Source organism: Elephas maximus, chromosome 4 (genome assembly GCF_024166365.1).
Source record: "Elephas maximus indicus isolate mEleMax1 chromosome 4, mEleMax1 primary haplotype, whole genome shotgun sequence".
In the NCBI taxonomy this organism is placed as follows: domain Eukaryota; kingdom Metazoa; phylum Chordata; class Mammalia; order Proboscidea; family Elephantidae; genus Elephas; species Elephas maximus.
In genome coordinates, this window is record NC_064822.1 from 138607751 (window position 1) to 138635429 (window position 27679).

The following is a 27679-nucleotide window of genomic DNA, read 5'->3' on the forward strand; positions in this document are numbered from 1 at the left end:
GGTATCCAAGGAGTGGCTGGTGGATCTGAACTGCTGACCTTTTGCTTAGCAGACAAGCTCTTTATCACTGCACCACAAAGGCTCCAAGCAATACAACTAGCAGGCATAAAAACTGCACTGAATAAATTATGTACAGAATAATAAGAACAATCTTTGAAAAACTGCAAATATTTGTTAGAAATTGATAGGTTTACTGATGTTGATCTTTTAGATCCTGTAACTACTGGAAAGTACAATTACAAATTTAATCTGGAAAACCTGGAAAGGAAAATTTGTAAAAAAGCAGTAAGCATAATCATTTATTAAATATGTTAAGGACTTTGTGAGGTGCTTTTCATGCATCATCACTCATCTTCACAACAATCCTAAAAAGTAGGTATAATATTTGGAAAACTGTGTTTGTTTTAAAAACAGAGGAACGACAACCAGGTATTAGAAGTATACAGCACTGTGCACAGTGTTCTTCTTCTCCTTAAAAAAAAAAAAAAAAAAAAAACCTAATTGTTATGGATTGAATTGTGTCCCCTGAAAATAGGTATTATAATCCTAACCCCTATACCTGTGGATGTAATCCTATTTGGAAATAGGGTTTCCTTTTTTATATTAATGAGGCATATCAGTATAGGGTGTGTCCTAAACTAAATCACTTCTGAGTTACAAAAAGAAAAGATTAGACACAGATGCATGCACAAACAGGGAAGACAGATGCCACGCCACATGAGGGTCACCCAGGATCCAAGAACACTGGGGCCACTGAAGCTGAAAGAGACAAGGGTCTTCCCTCAGAGCCTACTCCCTGCGTTCAGACTTCTAGCCTTCTGAACTGTGAGAAAATAAATCTCTTCTTCCCCGCCTTGTAGTATTTGTGTTGCAGCAGCACTTACCTAAGACATTAATTTAGACCAAGCCTCTAGATCTAACTACCAGTATAACCCAAACCCATCACCATCGAGTCAATTCTTACTCATACCAACCCTACAGGACACAGCAGAACTGCCCCATAGAGCTTCCAAGGAATGGCTGGTGGAACCAAACTGCCAACCTTTTGGTTAGCAGCCAAGCTCTTAACCAATATACAGGAGTTAAAGTGAAAAGAATAACACACATTAAATGACACCATGGGTACGGAAACTGCAAAACTCAAGAATTTGGGAAACTCTACAAAACAATCAGGTTTCTTAAACAAATAAACTGCCAGAAAATTAAAACAAAACAAAAAAATTAGTGGAAATCTATGGATTAAAAGACACTCTTGAGGCATATTAATCACTGCAGTGTATAGACCTTACTTGGATCCTGATACAAATTACAAAAAAAAAAAAAAGGTCTCAATCAATTATTTGAACACAAGCTAGCTATTGATGTTATTAAGTTTTTCTTGGTATTTTATGGATGTAGCAGGTTTTTTTTTAAGGCTTGTAACTAAAAAAGAGAAAAGAAAAGGAAATAACAAAGAAACACAATCAGGTGATTTTTTGGGGGGAAAGGGGAAAGAAAAGAATAAGCATTTACTATTATTTTTACCAACATATTTAATCAACACTATTTAATCAATTTGATTCCTGTTTATTCCATCTGGCGAGGTCCACATGTATGTCGCCATTTATGTTGTTTAAAAAAGGTATTGGCAATGAAAAAGTCATTGGTCTTGCAAAATTCTATCATGCGATCTCCAGTGACATTTCCAAGACCATATTTTCCAACTACCAATCCTTCATTTCCAACGTTTGCATTCCACTCGTCAGTAATTATCAACGCATCTTGATTGTATGTTTGACCAATTTCAGACTCCGGAAGTCGGTAAAAACTTCAATTTCTTCATCTTTGGCCTTAGCAGTTATTGTATAAATTTGAATAATAGTCATATTAACTGTTCTTCCTTGAAGGCATATGGATATTATCCCATCACTGACAGCACTGAACTTCAGGATGGATCTTTTTGATGACGAACGCAACGCCATTCCTCTTCAATTTGTCACTGCCGGCATAGTAGATCATATGATTGTCTAATTCAAAATGGCCAACACCAGTCCATTTCAGCTCACTAATGCCTACGATGGAAACCCTGGTGGTGTAGTGGTTAAGCGCTACAGCTGCTAACCAAAAGGTCGCCAGTTCGAATTCACCAGACGCTCCTTGGTAACTCTATGGGGCAGTTCTACTCCCATCCTATAGGGTCACTAGGAGTCAGAATCGACTCGACAGCAACGGGTAATGCCTAAGACACTGATGTTTATGTGCTCCATTTCATTTCTGACAATTTCAAATTTTCCCAGATTCACACTACGTACATTCCATGTTCTGATTATTAACGGGTGCTTGCAGCTGTTTCTTCTCATTTTGCATCGTGCCACGACAGCAAATGAAGGTCCTGAAGGTTTGACTCCATCCACATTATTAAGGTCGACTCCACTTTGAGGAGGCAGCTCTTCCTCAGTAGTATTTTGAGGGGCTCATCTTCTGGCACTATATCAGGCAATGTACTGCTGCTATTCATAAAGTTTTCACTGGCTAATTTTTTTCAGAAGTAGACCATCAGGTGCTTCTTCCTAGTCTGTATTAGTCTATAAGCTCAGCTGAAACTTGTCCATCACGGGTGACCCTGCTGGAATTTGAAAACCGGTGGCAAAGCTTCCAGCACCACAGCAACACACAGGCCCCCATAGTAGGACAAACTGACAGACCAACTGGACTAATAAGCAATATCATGATAAACTGAGAGAATACTGAAGTTGTAAAAGGTTTCATTTTACTTGGATCCACAATCAACACCCGCAGAAGCAGCAGTCAAGAAATCAAATGACACACTGCATTGCGCAAATCTGCTGCAAAAGATCTCTTTGAAGTATTAAAGCAAAGATGTCACTTTAAGGACTAGATGGCCTGACCCAAGCCATGGTGTTTTGAATGGCCTCATATGCACGTGAAAGCTATACAATGAATAAGGAAGACCAAAGAAGAATCTATGCCTTTGAATTACTGTGTTGGTGAAGAAAACTGAATACACCGTTGACTGCCAGAAGAATGAACAAATCTGTCTTAGAACAAGTACAACCAGGATGCTCATTAGAAGCAAGGATGGCGAGACTTCGTGCCACATTCTTTGGACATGTTATCAGGAGGGACCAGTCCCTGGAGAAGGACATCATGCCTGGTAGAGTAGAGGGTCAGTGAAAAAGAGGAAGGCCATCAATGAGATGGACTGACACAATGGCTGCAACCATGGGCTCAAACAATAACAATGATTTTGAGGATGGTGCAGGACCGGGCAGTGTTTTGTTATATTGTACATAGGGTCGCTATGAGTCAGATCCGACTTAACAGCACCTAACAACAATTGCCCCATATGGTCTCCAAGGAACGCCTGGTGGATTCGAACTGTGAACCTTTTGGTTAGTAGCCGTATCTCGTAACCACTACGCCACCAGGGTTTCCATGAGTTGGATCTGATTCGAGAGCACCTAACAACCACCATTACTTAAGTGGTGGTTCAAAATGTTCAAAAAACTGAATTTTAGGTTAATTACTGGTATATTAAGGTTTAAGCCCTTGGTAGTTCGAACTCACCCAGTGGCTCCATGGAAGAAAGACCTAGCAATCTGCTCCCATAAAGATTACAGCCTAAAAAATCTCATGGGGTAGTTCTACTTTGTCACATGGAATCGCTGTATTAAAAACTGACTCAATGGCATCTAACAGCAACAACTGGTATATTACACAGAGTATAAATAATTTTATTGGGACAGCAACATCAATTATGCACAAATGGTAACACTAGATATGCTCTAAAAATTGAGAGAGTTCATTTATTTCTACTTTAAATGTGTACTCGAAAACTGTAAAAAAAAAAAATAATAACTTAGGGCCATAACAAAATTAATTGCAAAGTAAATAAGATTTATTTTAATTCAAATTATGGGAGGTTGAAAATGGAATATTTACTCAATGCAGGAAGAAATAACTTTTCTTTGAGGCAATATAAGAAATAGCAAAAAAAAAAGACCAAATATAATATTTTAAATATTTTTAAAAATAAAAATTATAAAGGGAAACTAAACTGCAAGGTCAATAAGTACATCATATAAAGAATTCATTCAAGCATATAAGATATTAAGGCTTCATTCATTCACTGAACTAACATTTCTGAACACCTACTATGCCCTCTCAGGTGCCGTGTGTTGGGTCACTCAGCCGGATTGACCAGACCATGCCAGCTTTTTTGAAACCCTGGTGGCATAGTGGTTAAGAGCTACAGCTGCTAACCAAAAGGTCAGCAGTTCGAATCCACCAGGTGCTCCTTGGAAACCCTATGGGGCAGTTCTATTCTGTTCTATAGGGTTGCTGTGAGTCAGAATCTACTCGACAGCAATGGGATGGGTTTACTATGTACAAGCCATTGTTCTAGCAGCTTGAGAAGAATGAGTCAGAACAGTAATTATCCTTACAGGGGGCATTACTGACCAGAAGGGGACACGAGAGAGCCTAGTAGGGTACAAGAAATATTCTATAGGTTGATTTGAGTGGTGGTTACTCAAGTTTATACATACATAAAAACTTGCTGAACTGTACACTTAAGATCTGTGTATTTATGTTGTACATCAATTTTTTTTAACTCATTCAGGTTGCCATTCACTGTTGCTAACTGTTCTTGTTTATACTACAGTGAAAACTGTAAGAGCCAGAATTCGATGCAACTGCCTTGTTTTTCCAGGTCTCCCAAGTTTTCCGCCTTTGTGAGAGTGCAGTCACCACTTTTCTATCGCTATTTAGTGGGAAATACCCGAGTTTTCCTTCTCTGACAGGGTTTCCACCTTAAACAGATTCCACCTTTTGCAAGTTTTACTGTACTTCAATGTGAATTCAAGGAACCTTGAAACAAATTACTGGCCTAGCTAAAGAATACTACAAGTCTCATTGTGATGACTGATGTTTTTAAATAAACCAGAGGAAAAAACAGATGTATATATTAAAAAGAACATTTCCATTAATAGGCAATTAATTAAGTTGTTGGATTCTATTTACCAACATATAACAAAAAAGTGTTTACTGAACTTTTTTCTAATGTTTATTTCTTTACCAGTCACATAACTATGTTACCAGACATAAATATTTTTCTCTGTATCAGGGTTTGTCATGATCACTAATATACCAATTTCACAGTTTTTGCCAATGTACTACTAGAAACAGTTGTTTACTTAGTTTATTTACTCATTTTCATTTTAACTTTAGTTAGCCTTACCTAATAAAGTCCAAGAATTTTCTGGTTTGAGCCACAAATTTCATTTTTTCTAATACACATTAAAAAAAAAAAAAAATGCTTTGCTGTTGAGTCAATTCCAATAGAGGTTGGACTTCAATTGAGGTTTACTATCAGCAAGTCTAATATTCTTTATGTGTATCTTATCATGCTGCATCAGGGCAGGGAGAGTGAATGCCTGAAGAACTGACATGCTCATGAAACAGTTTATGGCAGGGTCTCCCTATATTTGGTACTGTAGTGTGAGATGACTTTAGCTGGTATACCAATGAACATTTTTAATTTTTAGAGTTATACATTATACTTATGAGGGTAGTAGGAGAAATAAACATTAGAACATGGAAAAATAAACATTAGAAAAAGTTCAGTAAATATTTTTGTTATATATTAATAAAAAAAATTAATAATAGAACCCAGCAATTTATTATACTTACGATGAGTATAATATATACTAAATACATAGATTTTTAAGGTCTTAGGGAGCCCTGGTGGTGCAGTGGTTAAGAACTACAGCTGTTAATTAAAAGGTCAGCAGTTCGAATCCACCAGTCGCTCCTTGGAAACCCTATGGGGCAGTTCTGCCCTGTCTTATCGGATCGCTACGAGTTGGAATCGACTGGACAACAACAGGCTTTGTTTTTTTCTTGTTGTTGTTTTTGTTTTTTTGTCAGTTATCCACACCAAGTCCCAAGGGAATGATGAGGATGAGGAGCCCATATGGACACCTACAGAACAGAAGAACTCTGAGCTTAGGGAATCCAGACTTTTTTATATATAAGTAAGCATGGCTGTCTTTGCTCAGGAGAAAGATACTATCTGTATCTTCCAAGGCTGTTCACTATACAAACATCCTTGAAAAGATGCTCCAGAAAATAGGGCAGTCAGTGCTTTGCTTGCAAGATACGCATAAACACAGAAGACTGATAGGGAATGATCTTCCAACAGTCTGTTCATCCTTGTCTACTTCACTACTACCCAATACAACACTGTGTAACATTTTACCTTGTACCAGAAGATCAAGTCATCAGTGGTTCACAAGCCATTCCTAAGACACTTCCTTTTGCAAATGGCTAATGAGAGTTGTGAAAAGAATTTTTTCTATCTGCTTTTAAACAATTTAAGGAATTAATTTAAATATAAGAATTCACACCTTATCAAGTCCAGCCTTAATTACTGAATGCTTTCTGCATTAAAGTTAACCATCACCCAAAAAGTTTCAGGAATTATCAAATGAATTGAGTGACTGCAGTACAAAGGGCACTAGCTCCTAAAATAATAGATACCATATTTTTACACAAATAACACCTTCTACATTTGTTCGCCAACTGTGTCCACCCCTGTGAGGTATTTTCATAAGTGTGCTAACTTTTTTTTTACAGTAACATGTAAAAAAAAAAAAATTGGCATAGTGATGTTGCCAGGGAGGGAGGACATGGTTGGCAAACAAATGTAGAAGGCATGTGTTATTTGCGTAAAAATTGGGTACCTGCCTCTTCAACCCATAGTCCTAAAGACAAGGAAGTGTAGTAGAATCACCCATTACACAGCATGATATCCTTTAAGCCACCACAGTAAGGTCCCATATTGACCTACAAAAGTACAACAACTTTAAACTTCATCACATTTTCTCTTTTCCCCAACCCTCTCAAGCTGTACGACAATTCTATGTCCGCGCCACAAAGGAGGCCACAGTCTAAGAGGCGGGGAGTATGGTCTACCTCTTTGAAAAGGCAGTACAAAGTTATTATACCACTACTTCATTTCATTGTACCTTACTTTTTTTTCTATCATTGTGAAATTCAAATTTGTGAAGTTTTTAAAGGATTCTAAGCTCTTTCCTGCTACACTAAGGATTTCTGCCTAGGGATAAAAAATTTTTAAAGCATCTACAAGCTATAATCAAAAATTGAACCAGGATATTAAGGTGCATACTATAAAAACCACAAGATATTCTTAGCTCAAGTTTCAGCAAACAGCTGTTAAAGAATTAAAATTGGAATTTCTGCTAATTTTCTTCTTTCAGGAGTTTGTTAACATCTCCTTCCAAAAACAAGTTAATGAGCAAATACGTAAAAACTTAATAAAAGCTTAGAAGATATATCACATTAAGAAAATCAGCTGCAACTGTTTGATACCCTCAGAGATGAAATTACTTACCATTTCCACATATCTTAGAACAGCAATGCCATTCTAGCTCTGGATCACCTACCTATCTGATACCACACAAAAGAGAATTTTTTTTTCCTTTATTTAAGCCTCTGTTTATTTGGCTCTCTGTTAAAACAGCAAATCTATATCTGAACTGACACATCACACAAGGCCTCTCTGTAGAATAGAGTTGAAGGATTTGCTGTGGGAAGAAATTCCACACCACAGAAGCCCAAGGTGAGACCCGGCTAAAGGTCAGTATGGCTAAGGCATGGTAAACAATGAAGAGACCCGCCCAAGAGGAGGATGTAGAAACACACAAGTAAAAAATCTGGATTTTATTCATTGTGCAAGAGGAAGCCAGTGAAGGATCTGTGCGTGGCAGGGACATGATCAAATTTATATTCTAAGATACATTACTAATTGCTTTAAATGCATTACCTCAAGTAATCATTATAACAACCCTGTAAGATAAGTGACCTTGACATATTAGCCCCATTTTCAAGGTGAGAACACTGAGGCTCAGAAAAGTGAAATAACTTGCTGCTTGCTCATTCTGCACCAGCCATTCCAGCCTCCATGTTATTCCTTTTAACATGTCAAGTAAATTTCCACAGGGTCTTTGTATCTACTGTTCTCTGACCAAAACACTCTTCCCCAGGTCTCACTCCTTCATTTCTTCTAGGTCTTTCTGCTGAAACCGCCTTATTAAGATCTTCCCTGACCATATAAGCTGTAACTGCAAAACAGCAACCTACCTTCCCCAACTTCCTATTCTTTTTACCCACTTTCTTCATACCACTTACCACCTGACATATTACAGATTTATTTATTGTTTGTTTGTATCCCCAAGTAAAATTTCACCTTCATGATAAAAATGAGTTTGTTTTGTTGAAAAGAATATTCACAACAACTAGAACAGTCCCGGGCACATGACAGATGCTTCTTAAGAAGTTGGGAACTGGCAGAGCTAAGAAGCTAACCAGTTATCTTCAGGCAAGCAGGTTCTTTATAGTATAATAATGCAATAAACTCTATAACTGGTTAAATTAACTTGTCCAAAGACACATCACTAACAAAGGAGGACTAGATTCCAGATCTCCCATTACCAGAGACAATACAAATTCTCACCAACATAAACCCAACTATACACATAAAAAATGGCCATTGCCATTGTTTACATGAAAATTTATAATGGTGATTCTGTAATAATGGAACAGTTGAGTTCCTAATAAATTTTAAGCCATCAAAAACTATGTTATAAAAACAATTATTTCAGAGAGGAAAAGAAGTTTGAAACTTTCAGGTTCTCTATACAAATTGATTACCCTGCAAGGCTGTCAACAGTGAGTTTTTTAGTATATGGTTAGAAAACCATATTTGCATTTAGTTTCTAAACAAGACTAATGTACTTCATTCTCCTATGATCACCACCATGATCCTTAATGCTGGGGTTCTTATACTTTTTAAAATCACTTTATAATCTTTTATCACTTAGTTATCCTAATAAAGCCATTCAAAGAAACTAAGCTACTTAAGCAATGCAATTCACCTTTTTCTGAGCTAGCTTCTTAAGCAGGCCAATGATCTTTACTTGATTTTCAACAACTGCTCTTGGTTATAAACTGTTTCCTCCATCTTTCAAGTTAGATCCAAATAAGGTTATAAAAACTAATCCTTCAAGAGCAATTGCTTGTACATTTCAGCAAGCAGCTCCTTGGCAAACCTACATGGATTCAAGAAATGGAAAGTAAGGACAGAGAATGATATTAACTAAGACACACACACAAAAAAAAATCCTCGTTGCTGTCGAGTCGATTCTGACTCACTGCAGCCCTAGAGGACAGAGTAGAACTGCCCACAGGCTTTCCAGGGAGTAGCTGGTGGATTCAAACTGTCAACCTTTTGGTTAGCAGCTGAACTCTTAACCACTGCGCCACCAGGGCTCGTTACTAAGACAAGGCAAATCAAATCGAAACGATGTGGAAAGAATATTGTGCATACAGACATAGAATACTTGGAAGCCTTCAATATTGGGGGAAAATAGGATAACTGAGTATTAGCAGATCATGTAGTAAAACTTAAAATCTAACCCAGTAACCTTGAAGGTACAGTAATTATGTAAGCCAAAAGAATACTGGGCACTAAAACCACTAACCAAAAGACAGCACGAAGACTGATGAATACATTCCTTAAAACTTTTCTAAACAGACATCTCTGTTTTGTTCTGGACTGTTCTAAGGCACTATAGCAGCTAAAAAGGTAAAAAAAAAATCTGGGTTCTCAAAATTGAAGTGGTATTCTCATTTCTTTAATATTCATCCCAATTAAACCAAGTGGTATCATAAAAAGAAGAGCATTTAATACATTTCAGAAAACACTACACTGGTGAAAAAGTCACTATAAATTACCTATGAAGAGAAACTATTTGAAGTTGCTCAAAATCACAGCCAACTTAGATTTTTTCATTTTGTATTTATTAAAAATGATCTCCCTCCTAAAGAGAAAAAAGAAAACCAAAGACTCCAAGAAGAAACTAGTCTAAAACACCACAGTAGTTTACACGAACAACAACATCACCTACCTTGAGATCAAAGGAACTGGATGGTGCCCGGCTACCACCACCAACCGTTCCGACCAGGGACTCAATCGATGGTCCCGGATAGAACGGAAGAAAAATGTAAAACAAGACTCAAATTCCTAAAAAGAGGCCAGACTGACCGGACTGGTAAAGACTTCATAACCCCTGAGACCACTGCCCTGAGATACTCTATAAACTTGAAACTCAAACCACTCCCAGAGGTCACCTTTCAGCCAAACAACAGATTGGCCCATAAAATAAGTATCACCTGTGAGTATTGTGCGCCTCAAAATAATCACTTACGGAGGCAGGGCCAAGATGGCTGACTAGGTAGAAGCTACCTCGGATCCCTCTTGCAACAAAGACTCAGAAAAACAAGGGAATCGATCACATATATGACAATCTACGAACGCTGACCATCAAGCTCAGATCTAAAGACTTGACCTCAGTGACAGAGACCGAGAACGAACAACCACGGGGAAGGAGCGACTGTTTTCGGAGCCTGGAGCCAGTGTCCCAGTCAGGAAACCTTGGCGCCGGGCTTTGGACTGGGCGCAGGGGAGCAGAGCAGGGCTTCCTGAAACAGTGCAAACACGGGGCACAGCCCTAGCCCCCAGAATTGACCTCGGGGGAAGCCCAGCCAGTGCACGCAGGCAGCGCAGCCACGCGGCTGACAGGAGGAGAAGTCACCAGGAGGCAGTGACTGGTTTTGGAGCTGGGAGTGCGGCGTCCCAGGCCAGGAACCTTGGCGCGGGGCTTTGGACTGGGAGCGGAGGAACTAACCGCAGCTTCTGAGACAGCGCAAGCACGGGATGCGGCCTGACCCTCGGGGGCAATCTCTACCCAGCCAGCGCACACAGTGGACGTGTCCTTCAGGAATCTCAGAAAAAACATTCATCCCAAGCAAGATAAGTAACTTTGGCTATACTCTGGGGTGCTACTCTCTCCTATTTATCTGAACCCTCCCCTCCCCTTCCCAGGCGGCTTCATTAACATTGGAATTTCCTGAGCCACACAGCAAACTACCCTGCGGTTTTTCTTTCTTTTCTTTTGGTCTTTTCCTAACCCATTCTCCTGGCCTGAGAGAAGCAGCTACAAAAAACCCAGGGACCAAAAATCCTTCCCTAATTGGACTAAAAACACAGAACCAGCTCCAGCCAAGCATATGTGATCCACAGTCTCGGGCTTTCATCCGTACGGGGAACAAGGCGGCTATTATAATGCAAAGGCATTTCTGATAGGGATCTGACTGCAACTGTTTTAGCAGATTTACTGGAAAGACAAATTTCCCAGATCTAATATCTCTGCATCTTCAACAGAGCCCTGACCCACAACAGGGAACTGAGGGCTGAAGCTCCCCCCAGACCATCTAGCCTCCTGCCTTAGGGGTCTAAGGTGGGTGACACCTACCAATCTGTAGAGGTACTTGCACTGGGGGCCTAAGGTACAGCTGCAGAGCCCACCTACCAAGGTGCTTTAGGAATAGAGACACACCTACCTTACTGACACTTGGGGGAAGCCTGTCAGCACCCTGCCCCCCACCCGGAGTGTGAACCCCAGCTACTACTAGACTCTGGTGCACACATCTATCACCACTACTTCTCGAGGTGGATAGGTGACAGTCTGCATCACACACTTGATGACCCAAAATCAGATTCTACTCAAGAATAGTGAATGGATTCAGGCTTATATATCTGGTAACAGCCCAAACCAGCTGGTAATAGGACATAAGTGAGTCAAGGGCTACAACACTCAAGACAGCGCAATCTAGTAGCCCATCTACGTATATTAAAAAAAAAAAAAACAAGATAAGACTCAGTGAGCAAATATAGAATAAATCACTACAATACCTTAGTGATGGCTCAGAGACAGCAGTTGATATCAAACCACATAAAGAAGCAGACCATGACTGCTTCTACAACTCCCCAAAGAATCAAAATCTTTCCCAAATGAAGATACAATCCTGGAATTGCCAGATACAGAATATAAAAAACTAATTTACAGAATGCTTCAAGACATCAGGGATGACCTCAGAAATGAAATAAGGCAATCTACAGAAAAAGCCGAGGAACACACTGATAAAGCAGTTGAAGAACTCAAAAAGATTATTCAAGAACATAGTGGAAAAATTAATAAGTTGCAAGAATCCATACAGAGACAGCATTCAGAAATCCAAAAGATTAACAATAAAATTACAGAATTAGACAACGCAATAGGAAGTCAGAGGAGCAGACTCGAGCAGTTGGAATGCAGAGTGGGAAATCTGGAGGACCAGGGAATTGACACCAATATAGCCGAAAAAAAATCAGATAAAAGAATTTTAAAAAATGAAGAAACCCTAAGAATCATGTGGGACTCTGTCAAGAAGAATAACGTGCATGTGATTGGAGTCCCAGAACAGGGAGGAATATCAGAAAACACAGCAAGAATAGTTGAAGATTTGTTCGCAGAAAACTTCCCTGACATCATGAAAAACGAAAGGATATCTATTCAAGATGCTCATCGAACCCCATTTAAGATTGATCCAAAAAGAAAATCACCAAGACATATTATCATCAAACTTGCCAAAACCAAAAAAAAAAAAAAAAAAAACAAAGATAAAGAGAAAATTTTAAAAGCAACCAGGGATAAAAGAAAGGTCTCCTACAAAGGAGAATCAATAAGAATAAGTTCAAACTACTCAGCAGAAACCATGCAGTCAAGAAGGCAATGTGATGACGTATATAGAACACTGAAGGAGAAAACTGCCAGCCAAGGATCATATATCCAGCAAAACTCTCTCTAAAATATGAAGGCGAAATTAAAACATTTACCAATAAACACAAGCTTAGGGGATTTGCAAAAACCAAACCAAAGCTACAAGAGATACTAAAGGAAATTGTTTGGTCAGAAAACCAATAATATCAGATACCAGCACAACACAAGGTCACAGAACAGAACATCCTGGTATCAACTCAAATAGGGAAATCACAAAAACAAATTAAGATTAATTTGAAAAAGAAAAAAATCACTCAAAACAGGGAATCATTGAAATCCATATGTAAAAGATCACAATAATCAAAAAGGGACTAAATACAGGTGGCATAGAACTGCCATATGGAGAGGGATACAAGGCGATATAGAACAATACAAGTTAGGTTTTTACTTAGAAAAATAGGAGTAACTATTAAGGTAACCACAGAGAGGTATAACAACTCCATAACTCAAAATAAAAACCAAGAAAAACATAATGACTCAGCATACATAAAGTCAAATACTATGAAAATGAGGAACACACAATTTACAAAGAAAAACGTCTCAGCACAAAAAAGTAAGTGGAAAAATGAAATTGTCAACAACACACATAAAAAGGCATCAAAATGACAGCACTAAACACATACTTATCTATAATTACACTGAATGTAAATGGACTAAACGCACCAATAAAGACACAGAGAGTCTCAGACTGGATAAAGAAACACGATCCATCTATATGCTGCCTACAAGAGACACACCTTAGACTTAGAGACACAAACTAAAACTCAAAGGATGGAAAAAAATACGTCAAGCAAACAATAAGCAAAAAAGAGCAGGAGTAGCAATATTAATTTCTGACAAAATAGACTTTAAACTTAAATCCACCACAAAGGATAAAGAAAGACACTACATAATGATTAAAGGGACAATTGATCAGGAAGATATAACCATATTAAATATTTATGCACCAAATGACAGGGCTGCAAGATACATAAAACAAATTTTAACAGAACTGAAAACTGAGATAGACACCTCCACAATTATAGTAGGAGACTTCAACACACCACTTTCGGAGAAGGACAGGACATCCAGTAAGAAGCTCAATAGAGACGTGGAAGACCTAATTGCTACAATCAACCAACTTGACCTCATTGACTTATACAGAACTCTCCACCCAACAGCTGCAAAGTATACTTTTTTTTTTAGCGCACATGGAACATTCTCTAGAATAGAACACATATTAGGTCATAAAACAAACCTTTGCAGAATCCAAAACATCGAAATATTACAAAGCATCTTCTCAGACCATAAAGCCATAAAAGTGGAAATCAATAACAGAAAAATTAGGGAAAAGAAATCAAATACTTGAAAACTGAACAATACCCTGCTCAAAAAAGACTGGGTTACAGAAGACATTAAGGAGGGAATAAAGAAATTCATAGAATGCAACGAGAATGAAAATACTTCCTATCAAAACCTCTGGGACACAGCAAAAGCAGTGCTCAGAGGCCAATTTATATCGATAAATGCACACATACAGAAAGAAGAAAGAGCCAAAATCAGAGAACTGTCCCTACAACTTGAACAAATAGAAAGTAAGCAACAAAAGAACCCATCAGGCACCAGAAGAAAACAAATAATAAAAATTAGAGCTGAACTAAATGAATTAGAGAACAGAAAAACAATTGAAAGAATTAACAAAGCCAAAAGCTGGTTCTTTGAAAAAATTAACAAAATTGATAAACCATTGGCCAGACTGACTAAAGAAATACAGGAAAGGAAACAAACTACCTGAAAAAGAAACGAGATGGGCCACATCACAACAGACCCAACTGAAATTAAAAGAACCATATCAGATTATTACAAAAAAATTGTACTCTAACAAATTTGCAAACCTAGAAGAAATGGATGAATTCCTAGAAAAACACTACCTACCTAAACTAACACAATCAGAAGTAGAACAACTAAATAGACCCATAACAAAAAAAGATATTGAAATGGTAATCAAAATACTCCCAACAAAATAAAGCCCTGGCCCGGATGGCTTTACTGCAGAGTTCCACCAAACTTTCAGAGAAGAGTTAACACCACTACTACTAAAGGTATTTCAAAGCATAGAAAATGACGGAATACTACCTAACTCATTCTATGAAGCCACCGTATCCCTGATACCAAAACCAGGTAAAGACATCACAAAAAAAGAAAATTACAGACCTATATCCTTCAGGAACATAGATGCAAAAATCCTCAACAAAATTCTAGCCAATAGAATTCAACAACATATCAAAAAAATAATCCACCACGACCAAGTGGGATTTACAGCAGGTATGCAAGGCTGGTTTAATATTAGAAAAACCATTAATGCAATCCACCATATAAATAAAACAAAAGACAAAAACCACATGATCGTATCAATTGATGCAGAAAAGGCATTTGACAAAGTCCAACACCCATTCATGATAAAAACTCTCAGCAAAATAGGAATTGAAGGAAAATTCCTCAACATAATAAAGGGCATCTATACAAAGCCAACAGCCAACATCACTCTAAATGGAGAGAGCCTGAAAGCATTTCCCTTGAGAACGGGAATCAGACAAGGATGCCCTTTATCACTGCTCTTATTCAACATTGTGCTAGAGGTTCTAGCCAGAGCAATTAGGCTAGACAAAGAAATAAAGGGCATCCGGATTGGCAAGGAGGAAGTAAAATTATCTCTATTTGCAGATGACTTGATCTTATACACAGAAAAGCCTAAGGAATCCTCCAGAAAACTACTGAAACTAATAGAAGAGTTTAGCAGAGTCTCAGGTTATAACAAAAATCACTTGGATTCCTCTACATCAACAAAAAGAACATCAAAGAGGAAATCACCAAATCAATACCATTTACAGTAGCCCCCAAGAAGATAAAATACTTAGGAATAAATCTTACCAAAGATGTAAAAGACCTATACAAAGAAAACTACAAAGTACTACTGCAAGAAACTAAAAAGGACCTACTTAAGTGGAAAACATACCTTGCTCATGGATAGGAAGACTTAACATAGTAAAAATGTCTATTCTACCAAAAGCCATCTATACATACAATGCACTTCCGATCCAAATTCCAATGACATTTTTTAATATGATGGAGAAACAAATCACCAACTTCATATGGAAGGGAAAGAAGCCTCGGATAAGTAAAGCATTACTGAAAAAGAAGAAGAAAGTGGGAGGCCTCACTCTACCTGATTTGAGAACCTATTATACAGCCACAGTAGTCAAAACAGCCTGGTACTGGTACAACAACAAGCACATAGACCAGTGGAACAGAATTGAGAACCCAGATATAAATCCATCCACATATGAGCAGCTGATATCTGACAAAGGACCAGTGTCAATTAACTGGGGAAAAGAGTCTTTTTAACAAATGGTGCTGGCATAACTGGATATCCATTTGCAAAAAAATGAAACAGGACCCATACCTCACACCATGCACAAAAACTAACTCCAAGTGGATCAAAGACCTAAACATAAAGACTAAAACGATAAAGATCATGGAAGAAAAAATAGTGACAACGTTAGGAGCCCTAATACAAGGCATAAACAATACAAAATATTACCAAAAATTACAAAGAGAAACCAGATAACTGGGAGCTCCTAAAAATCAAACACCTATGCTCATCTAAAGACTTCACCAAAAGAGTAAAAAGACCACCCACAGATTGGGAAAGAATTTTCAGCTATGACATCTCCGACCAGCGCCTGATCTCTAAAATCTACATGACTCTGTCAAAACTCAACCACAAAAAGACAAACAACCCAATCAAGAAGTGGGCAAAGGATATGAACACGCACTTCACGAAAGAAGATATTCAGGCAGCTAACAGATACATGAGAAAATGCTCTCAATCATTAGCCATTTAAAACTACGATGAGATTCCATCTCACCCCAACAAGGCTGGCATTAATCCAAAAAACACAAAAGAATAAATGTTGGAGAGGCTGCGGAGAGATTGGAACTCATACACTGCTGATGGGAATGTAAAATGGTATAAACACTTTGGAAATCTATCTGGCGTTTTCTTAAAAAGCTAGAAATAGAACTACCATACAACCCAGAAATCCCACTCCTCGGAATATACCCTAGAGAAATAAGAGCCTTCACACGAACAGATATATGCACTCCCATGTTTATTGCAGCTCTGTTTACAATAGCAAAAAGTTGGAAGCAACCAAGGTGTCCATCAACAGATGAATGGTTAAATAAATTGCAGTATATTCACACAATGGAATACTACGCATCGATAAAGAACAGTGACGAATCTGTGAAACATTTCATAACATGGAGGAACCTGGAAGGCATTATGCTGAGTGAAATTAGTCAGAGGCAAAAGGACAAATATTGTATAAGACCACTATTATAAGATCTTGAGAAATAGTGTAAACTGAGAAGAACACATACTTTTGTGGTTACGAGGTGGGGAGGGAGGGAGGGTGGGAGAGGGTACTGATTAGTTAGTAGATAAGAACTGCTTTAGGTGAAGGGAAGGACAATACTCAATACAGGGAAGGTCAGCTCAACTGGACTGGAGCAAAAGCAAAGAAGTTTCCGGGATAAACGGAATGCTTCAAAGGTCAGCGGAGCAAGGGCAGGGGTTTGGGGACTATGGCTTAAGGGGACTTCTAAGACAATTGGCAAAATAATACTATTATGAAAACATTCTGCATCCCACTTTGAAATGTGGCATCTGGGGTCTTAAATGCTAACAAGCAGCCATCTAAGATGCATCAATTGGTCTCAACCTACCTGGATCAAAGGAGAATGAAGAACACCAAGGTCACACGATTACTATGAGCCCAAGAGACAGAAAGGGCCACAGGAACCAGAGACTTACATCATCCTGAGACCAGAAGAACTAGATGGTGCCCAGCCACAACTGATGACTGCCCTGGCAGGGAGCACAACAGAGAACCCTTGAGGGAGCAGGAGATCAGTGGGATGCAGACCCCAAATTCTCACAAAAAGACCAGACTTAATGGTCTGACTGAGACTAGAGGAATCCCGGCGGTCATGGTCCCCAAACCTTCTGTTGGTCCAGGACAGGAACCATTCCTGAAGACAACTCATCAGACATGGAAAGGACTGGACAATGGGTTGGACAGAGATGCTGCAGAAGAGTGAGCTACTTGTATCAGGTGGACACTTGAGACTGTGTTGGCATCTCCTGTCTGGAGAGGAGATAGGAGGGTAGAGAGGGTTAGAAACTGGCAAAATTGCCACGAAAGGAGAGACTGGAAGGGCTGACTCATTAGGGGGAGAGTAAGTGGGAGTATGGAGTAAGGTGTATATAGGCCTATATGTGGCTGACTTGATTTGTAAACGTTCACTTAAAGCTCAATAAAAATTATTAAAAAATCACTTAGATGAAACCAAATGGTAAACATTTACCCTAGACCAAAGATGAGAAGGCAAGGGGGGACAGGGAAGCTAGATTAATGGAAATAGAACGAGAAATAACGAGAATGCTGATACATTGTGTAAAAAACAGCATGGGGGCAGTGTGTGACCTCCTCCAACCCCACAGGGGAAGGAGAACCAAGATCGAGGGCGCAAGTCTGACTCCCATGAGGTAGAGACCAGACAAGCCTCCTCTCTCTGCCATCATTACTAATTCTGACACCAACTGTCCCTCACAGAGCATTCTTTACTTCTCTGCTGGGTTCGATAATTCATTGCAGTGGCCACACAGAACTCACAGACCATACCCACAATTATTAGGGAAGCAACAGTTACAGTTCAGGCTCAGGAACACTCAGGATACAGTTCTTCCATCAGGATAGCCACTTCCCACCTGTGCTCACAGGCACGCCTCTCCCTGGCCCTCAGTCTCTGTCCAAAAGCACTCAGCTTCTTCTCTCCATGGGCTGGGAAGCCCACCATGCCATCTCCTACTGCTGAGTCTCTCCTTCCTTGGTGGTGATGGGCTCTTCCTCTGCTCTGGAATTGGCTCTCTTTTAAGGCAAAACTGACCCATTCCCTTGGTAGGTGACAATTTCCCTATTCAAGTTCCACCGAATCACCTGGATGGGAGTTACAAGACCATAGCTAGAAAGGCCACATACAAAAGTAATTAATCGCACCACATATTGTGAAGAATGTAACCAATGTCACCGAACAATATGTACAGAAATTGTTTAATGAGAAGCTAATTTCCTGTGTAAACTTTCACTGGCTAAAAGTACAATGAAATATTAAATAAAAAAATGACCTCCCTTCATCACACAATAATAAATCCAGAAGATAAATGTATTGATAAAATACATGCTGCTCAGATATTGAACTGAAACATCCATTAATATGAGAATAAAAATTCTCTCCCTAACCAATACCTTTATATTAAAGCTACCCAAAACGAATTAAAGGAGTAAAATGCACCCTACATATATACAATAAATTAAGAGCAATGTACATATTTCTGACAACCTTTTATCTTAATCTATGGAAAAAAAAAATCTGAGAAACAGTATAATCTTCAAAAAAATAATGTTTTGAGATGGCTAAAATAAGTAAATTATAGAGCAGGGGATGTGTTAAAATAGATATCAAATTTTCCAGATACCTTGATTGATCACCAAGATTTACTATTTCTCCTCTTAATAGTATAGAATCCTCTATCTGGTTCCAGAATCTTAAGCATCACCAGGCCTTTATCATACTAATATACTTAAATATATAGTACAACAGCTCTATCATTTAAAAAGGCTGCAATTTAAACAGCAAAACAAAAATAGAATGATAGCAATATAACAAGAGTTCAATATATCTCCCATTACAACATTCTTTCCCCCTTCCTTCACAAGTTATTACTTATTTTTTAAAAAACAGAAAATTAAAACCCTTTACTTTTCCTTAGGGGTTGTTTTTACCTTTAAAATTCTCAATTCTTTATCAAATTCACCAACAGAGAGGGGAAAAATCTTTCAGTTCATCCTTCAGGCACTAAACCCTGAAGTCTGACTAATTAAATTCCTGTAATTCATATTATCCAAATAAGGTTCAAATATTAGGCTTGTTGAGTTGAGTGCTTAAAGATACATTTAATTTTCTATTATTATAATTTATTAGATTAAGAAAAACCAAACCTGTTGCTGCTGAGTCAATTCCAACTCATAATGACCCTACAGAACAGAGTAGAGCTGTTCCAAAGGGTTTCCAAGGAATGGCTGGTGGATTCGAACTGCTAACCTTTTGGTTAGTGGCCGAGCTTTTAATAGCTGCACCACCAGAGCTCCTTCATTAGATTAACAGCAACAGATTCCTTCATTAGTGATGTCATCATCTGTCCAATCTGAAGAGCAAGAGAATTCTTAGTTGATAATATTAAATAAGTTATTTACTCCCTTTTCCCTTGATTTCTAAGACACATGATATTCCAGTTTTTTCCTCCTCTCCTACTTCTCTGGTCAGTACTTTACAGTAACTCCGCTCTCCTCTGCTCTACCAAATGATGTTGTATCCCCCTATCTCTTCGTCTGCCTTCTCCTCATTCTAAACATCCCTGGTCTTAACTGCCATTGTGGACTGATTATTCCGAATCCTATCTCTAGCAACATATATCCAACTGCCCACTGAGCCGCTCTTCTTTGAAGCACCTTTGGAACCTACTACTCAACTTGTCCAAAATGAAACTCTCATCTTCTTTATACCAAAATGTGCTCCTTCATCTGTATTCTCCATATTCTACTTTTAACTTCCTAGATTCTTATCACCTATCCTACTACTACTTCCTTGGTTCTGGCTCCCATCATGTATAACCTGGATTCCCACTGCCATTGAGTCAATTCCAACTCATAGCGACCCCACTGGGTTTCCAAGGCCGTAAACTGCTACAGAAGCAGACTGTCACATCTTTCTCCCACGGAGCCACTGGTGGTTCCGAACCACTAATTTTTCAGCTAGCAGTCTATCGCTTTAACCACTGCGCCACCAGGGTTCCTATGACTTGGATTAGTGTGCCTTCCATGATCTCACTTTTACACCGCTAATACAGTATTTCTATAATACAAATCTGATCACGTCATTTCCCTTCTCAAATTCTTTCAAAGAATCCTCATCACCTTAGTTATTCCATAAGCCCCTTCGTCATCTGGCCCATGTACAACCATTTTGCTCTCTGCACCCCAGCCATGTTGAACTCCTAGAGGCCTTCTCTTACCTCCAGGGTTCTGGTTTCTATGCTACCATCTATGTCATAAAAACGTTCCCCCATTCTTCACTTTCCTAACGCCTACTTGTTACTCAAGACTTTGTTCAAGTATCCCCACTTCTGGGAAAAAAGATGATCCCTCTAGGCTGGGACAGATGATCCTTCAATATGTCCCTGAATTTACCTCTATACTAATGCTTCTCACAAATCACAAACTGTCTGTTTTCTTGTCTATCTCCTACGTTATATTTTTAGTGTTTCTTCTCATTAAACTTTTTTGTAGCAACTTTGTAAATTCCATAGCCAAAAAAGTATGTTTTCTTGAAAAAAGTATGCTAGCTCTTATTTATCTTTCAAACCTCAGAGCATCTTGCATAGTACCTGACAGATAGCACGCACTTACAAAATTCACTAAATAAAAGAAACAAAGAAAAAAATTCTTAAAAGTAATTAAGCCTAGAAATTTCAATCTTTTATTCATTTAAGAGGATGAACAAAAGACAGAGGAAAAGCAACTAGAATATATAAAGCAGATCAGTTGTCATGGGCATTTAATAAATGCTACATTATGATCACAGCAAATCTATAAAGGCTTAGCCAAGAAATAGTTAATACTCTATTATAAGAGTAAAGAAATGCTGTATCAACCCAGAAACTACAGCAGTAGTGGATGGATTTTTTTAATCTGTCCAGATCATTTGCACTTCTTCTGATAACAGGCAGCTTGATCTTCCTTTGAAGAAAGCATCCCTCCTTCAAAGTATGCAATCTTGGTACCCTTCCATCTCCTAGCAAAGAGTGCCAAAAAGACCAAGCCGAGCCAATCAGTCCCTGTCTGTCTCACTGTAAGAAATATGAACTGTGAGCAGAATGGCTGCACACATGGAAAAACAATTACAGAAGATTTTTTTTTTTAATGGAAATTTCATAAAGACTGTCCATCGCTTACTGCTCTCTAGACCCCTGGAGCTGCTCAAGTGCCTGCTTTTTTTAACACTCAGTTCTTCAGCTTTTACTTCAAGAGTGTGAGTTTATCGTTCCAGTAAATTATTTAAGTTAGCCAAAGCTTCCTATTGCTTGAACCAAAGAACCCTAATTGGATATACTCTTTCAGCCATTTATAACCAAAATAGGCTAATTTGGAAAAAGGAAACAAAATTAAGTTAATTTCAATATATTTTAAATGAATTTACATAAGTGAAGTCAATGTCAGATCTAGAATATAAAATACCATATATGTTATAGGAAAAAAGGTCAACAACAGCAATTCACCTCTCTATTCCTATCTATCTAGGTGTTTTAACTCCATTAAATAAGATCAATCGTATAAACATACAAGATCAGGTTTTTATTAGAATCATAAAGACAAAAAACTGTGTTTAATCAGAAATGTCATCTCCACCTCAATTTCTGTTTGGATCCTACTATCCAAGGTCCTTCCTCTGGAGCTCCTGCTTTATTTCTTCTCACTATCAAATGAAGGATTTGTGGTCAACTGCATGATTAGTACCAAGAGGAAAGACATATCTAAAAATATCTACTTGAGCAGCTGACTGACATTTCCATTTGTCTGCCTGGTCTTATAATCTACTGCAGTCTTTATGAAGCAAATACAGTAGCAGACACAAGTGATGGCCAACCCTACACTAAGGCACCTGACCACAATCAGCCTCTACTAATAACTTAAAAAAGGGAAACACTGGTGTTCAGAAACAGATTCTTAACCCCCACCACTACCTGTTTCTAAAATTCCAAATTAGGTCCAGTGCAAATCTTAGAAATGTCTTTCAAAGGAGAAATATGAGTTCAGTAGGAAGAAAAAATATACCCGTATCTCTGCTACAGCACAGAACTTATTACTCACCAAAACAAGTTAATTAAAATACATAACCAAAATCCATCAACATTTCTAATATGTGAAAAATGAGGAAAAGGGATTACAAAATAAACAGAAAATAAAACTCCTTTCTAGGGAAATACACAGTTTAATTTGGAGGACCAACACTACACATGAAATAAAAATCAATAAATAATTGAATGTCTTACATTTACCTTTTCCCATATTACTTTTACTCTAAATTAAGGTAGTTTAAGGCAAGAAGAAAGATGAAAGCATCTGGTTGCTGTTTTGTAACCAAGAATGATATTTATTTATCTGAGATTTTTTTCACTTTTTTTTTTTCACTTCATGGTAATCAAAATCTAAATTAAATGCAATCTGTATCTAACATTTTTTCTTACTTCAATTCAACATGTTCCTAATAAGTACACACTACAATTCTGGCAACTAATGTTATACAGAGCTCCTCAAATATTTATACAAAAGATTGCTTAAGGCAAAGCTAGGATATTTCTATTACCGACAGGAGAGTGAAAAACAGAAACCTATGATTTTAAAGTAACTGAAGAATGTTAGAATCTCCTCTCAAATTTCAGATCAGTATTTAAACACTTGACTGTTGGTACACACTTTTAGCCCCAATTTGTTGACATTCTCAAAAATCAAATAGCATACCATTAGAACCTAGAGTTGTTTACTACTAATGACAGCAAAGGAAGAATACCAAAGAAGAACTTTAAGTACTGCCTAATTCCTTCTGGCCAGCTGAAAGTACTTACCTTCTTCCTTAATACAAACAATATCTTTCCCGGAAAATACCAAGCACAAAACCCTTGTTGATGGCAAGAACTTTGAAAGCAGAAACCAACAAAAACAAAACAAACAAAAATCAACAACACACATACACACAGAAGCAATGAGGGCAAGAAGTTAAATTATACAAAGATGTTATTTCTACTTTGAAAATGGGATACTGGGTTGGAGGAGGATTTACACTACCTCTAAGACTTATTAAAAACAATCAAGAGAGCGTGATATTGGTACACTGCATAGGTATCAAAGAAATAGAACAGGGAGTCCAGAAATGGTCGCACACATATATATGTCAATTGATTTTCAAAAACGGTGAAAGGAAATCGAATAGAAAAATGAAAATATTTTCAATAAGAGCAACTGGATATTCATATAAAAAAAGCGAACTAACCTCAACTCTTAAACCAAAGACAAAAATTAACTCAAACTGAATCACAGACCTCAATATAAAGGCTAATAATACTATAAAACTTTTAGAATAAAACATCAAAGAAAATCTCTGCAGCCTTGTGGTGGGCAAAAATTTGTTAGGAGACAAAAACCATGAACCATAAAAAAAAAATTGGTAAAATAGACTTTTACCAATATTAAACACTTCGGCTCTTCAGAATACAGTTAAGAAAGTGAAAAGGCAAGCCACAGACTGAGAAAATACTTGTAATACATATACCTGAAAAATAACTAGGATCCAGATTATATAAAGAACTCTTAAAAGTCAGTAAGACGATGACAACATACTTTAAAAATGAAAAAAGATTTAAATGCTTTACAAAAATAGATACAAATGGCTAATAAACCCATGAAAACATGCTCAACACCACTGGTCATCAGAGAAATGCAAATGAAAACCACAGTGAGACAGTACTGTACAAACATCAGAATAGCTAAACTTTTTTTTAAAAAACTGACAATGTAAGTGTTGACGAGTATGTGATGCAACTGCAACTTTCACAGATTGCTGGTGGAAATGCAAACAGTATAGCCACTCTTAGGTATTTATGAAAGAGAAACAGAAATAATGATGTCCACCCAAAGGTCTGTACCCAGATTTTCACACCAGCTTTATCTGTAATAGCCAAACCTCTAGAAACAAATCAAATGTCCACCAACAGGTAAATGGATGAACAAATTGTAGCACATTCATTTATACAATGGAATACTAAACCAAAAACCAAGCCCACTGCCATTAAGTCAATCCTGACTCTTAGTGGCCCTAGAGGACAGAGCAGAACAGCCTCATAGGGTTTCCAAGGAGCCGCTGGTGGATACAAACCACTGACCTTTTGGTTAGCAGCCAAACACTTAACCACTGCGCCACCAAGAACACTATCCAGTAAAAAACAATTTCAAAAACATGTGACATAGAAGCAGCCAGACAAGACTACAAACTCTCTTAATATGAAATTATAAAAGAGAAAAAAAATGATCTACAGGGACAAAATCCACATCAGAAGTTGCCTGGGGGAAAGGGAAAATGGGAAAGAATAAGTGCAAAGGAACACAAGGGAATCTGAGGGAGTAATAGAAATGTTCTATACATTGATTGCGGTGGTAGTTACATGCGTGTATAATTTGCCAAAATGCAACAAACTATACCTTAAAATGGGTATATTTTCTTCTATGTAAATTATATCTGAATAAAGCTTTTGTTTTTTAAGTGCTACTGGTGCGTGGAGTGGGAGAAAGCGGGGAAAGAAATATAGAAATAGAAAAAGCCAGAATGATATTGTAAAAAGCAATGTTTTTAAAATAAAAAACTAAGTTTAAATTCGGCACAGCCAAAACAATAAGTGTAACTGAGGAAATTTGTTCAGTTTTATCTGTAAAATGGATAGCTGTGACAATTAAATGAGATATTTATTCTCAACACTATTTTTGGTATGTCACAGAAACACAATTCACATTAGGTGAATCTGTATCTAACCATGTTAAGTATTAAGGTAAAAACAAGAAAATAAGTAACAGTCACGTGGAGTAAAGCATGAAAAAATTTCTAGACTAAATAATTTCAGATGCCAGCTTTAAAAGAAGAAAAGGAAACGGATAGAAAGGAAGGGGAATTCTGCAGGCAGAGGGAATGGTAATGTGAAGAAGAAAGGAGCACGTCACACGGAGGAGACGGCAAAATCAGTATGCCTGTGGTGGCAGATCCGTATACAGGAGTAACAGACAAAAAAAGGGGTAATCTTCCCACCTGATGCAAATACTCATTTAAATTTTACACTAGGATCCAGAATAACTTCATCCAGTTGATGCTATCATACAAGATAAATATATGCAACTGTTTGAAATGGGAAAAAAGAAAAAGTTCTGTCTTCCTGTTGAGAAAATGTGAATGCTTACAATTACCAGCTTCACTCTCTTGGAGGTTAGCCATAGTTCCTCCCCCAAAGAAAAAATAATTACTAAAACATAATTATAGCTAGGCAACATACGGACTTGCTGTGCAGCTGTCACTGTGCTCCTGAAATTATGAAAGCCTTTACATTTTTCTAGAATCTGATTTCTTAAGTGATTATTATCTTGGAAAACAAGATATAAAAACCTCCTCAGAGAACTATTCAGCTAACAGAATAATTCCCCCCTCATGACATACTACTTAAAAGGTATCACAATGCTGGAGTTAAAGAACTGGTAAAATTATATTTCAAGAGACCTAATGTGAAGGAATCCACTCGACAGCAACAGATATGGATGGGATTTTTGGAATGTGACCAAATGAGCCCTGGTGGTGCAATGGTTAAGTGCTCCGTTGCTAACTGGAAGATCAGTATTTCGAACCCACCAGCTGTAAAGATTTACAGCCTTGGAAACCCTATGGGGCAGTTCTACTCTGTTCTCTGTCCTACATTCAAAAGTGTTTAAATAAAGTATACAGGGTTAGCATTCTTATGGTGTTCAAATTAACTTAAATCTTTAAGATTCTACACATGCAGCAGAGTAATTCCTTTCTATATTTTACATATAGTAAAGTGTTCTTTTCAATGTTTTCTTTCTGGGAAGAGACAGTCAAGACAGCTAGTAAAAACTTGAGCTAATTTAGTTCTAAAAATTAGAGAACGTACAGACATTTACAATGAGAAAATAAGAATGAGATGCACAATGAGAGATGAAATATTAAAGGGCAATAATACCAAAAAAACCAAACCCACTACTGTGGAGTCGATTCCAACTTATAGCAACCCTACAGGACAGAATAGAACTACCCCATAGAGTTCCCAAGGAGCACCTGGTGTATCTGAACTGCCGACCTGTTGGTTAGCAGCCGTAGGACTTAACCACTATGCTACCAGGGTTTCCACGGCAATAATACTGACCTTTAAAAAGAGCAGAAACAACAAAGCTATGCTAAGAACAACAAAGCTACAGGATCAAATTAACTCAAGTCTCCTTACTGAGAAAAGATGTTTGTCATGTAGTAACATTCAGAAAACTAACAAGGTGTTATGTGCTCCATCGACATCAGAGTAATCGGCCTTGGCTCAGTTTAGAGTACGTAGATGCAAAAGCACGACTTTATCTCCATACTCTCACCTTCTTGAGTCCATATGTATCGTATCAACATAGTAGCTGAAATATTTATGAACATATAAAAAATAATTTGGTGTGTTATACTATTAGAATCATGAATAATTTTTTTCCTTTAAAATTTTCTTTTTATGATGTAGAAACGGAGCGGGGGCGGAGTCTGGCCTCCTCTAACTTCACCAGGGAGAAGGAGAATCAAGATCAGCAACCCAAGGCTGATTCCCAGGAGGCGGAGGTCAGACATGCCTCCTCTCTCTACCATCTTTACCAATTCTGACGCCAACTGTCCCTTACACAGCATTCTCTACTTCTCTGCTGGGTTCGATAATTCATTGCAACGGCTACACAGAACTCATAGACAATACTCACACTTACAGGGTTTATTAGGGAAGGCTCAGGAACACTTAGGATACAGTTCTTTCATCAGAACACCCTCTTCCCAGCCATGCTTGCAGGCACACTTCTCTCTGGCCCTAGGCCTCTGCCCTGCTCAGGCAAGTGTTATAAAACTCATATAGCCCCTCCCAGTAGGTGCCCAGAGGCACCCCACACCACCAGTAAGCCTCAGCCACTTCTGGCTACTCTTCC

The 27679-nt window shown here is 38.0% G+C and overlaps 1 protein-coding gene across 3 annotated transcripts in view; it reads right to left on the reverse strand.

Moving 5' to 3' along the window:
- Positions 1-27679, reverse strand: part of OSBPL8 (oxysterol binding protein like 8) — a 240632-nt gene that overhangs the window by 184334 nt on the left and 28619 nt on the right. The window contains exon 1 of one of the 3 annotated variants that reach the window (XM_049883931.1): positions 8958-9628. The exons of 1 other annotated variant lie outside the window; for it this stretch is intronic. The gene's annotated coding sequence lies outside the window, so the exon portion shown is untranslated. Of the gene's footprint in view, positions 1-8957; positions 9629-27679 lie in introns of those variants that run through there. One more of the 3 variants, XM_049883932.1, reaches the window with a different exon arrangement.